We start from the raw sequence: 1,724 nt of genomic DNA, 5'->3' as shown, positions 1-1,724 counted from the left end.
CCAGTCACACAGTAGACCCGAAGTGCATGGCTGTTTTATGTTCTGTTATGATATGACATGTTGTGCATGTATGGTATATGTGGTTGGTATTTTGGGGGTATCTCACTAAGCTTTCGGGCTTACAGTTGTGGTTTAATGTTTTTCAGGTCTTCAGGAGACCGTGGCAAGGCGAAGGCGTGATCGTACCGCTCCTCATGATTATGTTTTATGATGTGGTTCTGGGAAGAATATGATAATAATTGTATTGAAACCTTTTTGTAATAACATTATGAAATGGGTTGTTTTTGAAAAGTTAAAATTGGTTGAAATTTTATGGTCGTTACATGAACGTCAGGCACCACAACCTAGGTCACATGGATTTCCGAGGGGGAAGTAAGCACTACGGCCAAGCAAGAAGACCACAGGCGCGGTTCCGACCGTTTGTCAAGGATGACAGACGTGGTCGTCGCTCGGAGGTATACACGGTGTCGGAGAAACAACAACCAGCCAAATCGCCGAAGAACCGGTACTGTGAGTACCACAAAAGTAAGACGCGTGATACAGCTAACTGTTCGGTATTAATAAAAAGAAATGGAAGAGAAACAACTCAAAGGGGACTCGGTGGAAATAGCACGAAGCTTGCGTGCCAAATTTGACACCGAAAACGCTCAAAACACGCCTCGCGAGGGGGTCCAGCCTAAGGAGATATTCATGATACGGAGCAAGAGAAGCAGGGAAGAACAACAAAGGGAGCAAGGGACTATCAGACCCTCGGTGCGTACACTCACATTCTCTGTACAAGACCCCCGCCTGGAGGGATGGAGGGGCGATAACCCACTATAATCCAAGCCTCCATCAGGGATGTAACTATACACAGGGTCTACGTTGACACGGGAAGTTCGGTGGATATCATCTATGAGCACTGTTTTCGGCTTCTCCCAGACCGCTGGAAGGACAACTTACGGCGTACGACGGGGAGGCTGGTCGGATTCACCGGCCATAGCCTGTGGCCGTTAGGCACAATTCACCTTCCTTTGACCATAACTAGCCACGATAGGCAACGAAAGAAAATCGCCCTGATTGACTTTGTAGTCATTCGGCATTCGGCAGAGCACAACATCATTTTGGGGAGAACAACTCTCTTAAAGCTAGGGGCGGTCCCATCAACCATGCATGGGGTCATGAAGTTTGACACTCCAATGGGCGCAGCTACAGTACTTGCCACTCCACCTAAAGAATTGCAATGCTTCACAGTCATGAAACCAGCAGAGATAACTAAAGAGGCCAAGAGGCCAAGACATGATCCTGTGAAAGGAAAGGAAGTGATCAATGAGAGATACCCTGACCAGCCAGTTAGTATTGGATGCGATCTCCCAAGTCACATAAGAAGAGCGATGGTCGATTTGCTCAAGCGGTATAAGCACGTGTTTGCATGGACCCCTACAGACATGGTGGGGGTAGAAAGGAAAATCATTGAGCACAAAATCGTAATTAAACCAGGAGCAAAGGAGGTTAAGCAGAAGAAAAGGGTCCAAGGTGGGACCGTAATAGGGCAATCAACGCAGAGGTGGCCAAACTAACAGAAGCTGGAATAGTAAGGGAAGCAATATTCCCAACATGGATCGCCAATCCAGTCATGGTCCGCAAGCAAGATGGGTCATGGCGCATGTGCATAGACTTTTCCGACTTAAACAAAGCATGCCCTAAAGACTGTTACCCCCTCCCGGAAATTGACCAGAAGGTGG

This window comes from Lactuca sativa, chromosome 8 (assembly GCF_002870075.4).
Source record: "Lactuca sativa cultivar Salinas chromosome 8, Lsat_Salinas_v11, whole genome shotgun sequence".
NCBI classification, from domain to species: domain Eukaryota; kingdom Viridiplantae; phylum Streptophyta; class Magnoliopsida; order Asterales; family Asteraceae; genus Lactuca; species Lactuca sativa.
Note: the sequence above shows the minus strand (reverse complement) of the source record.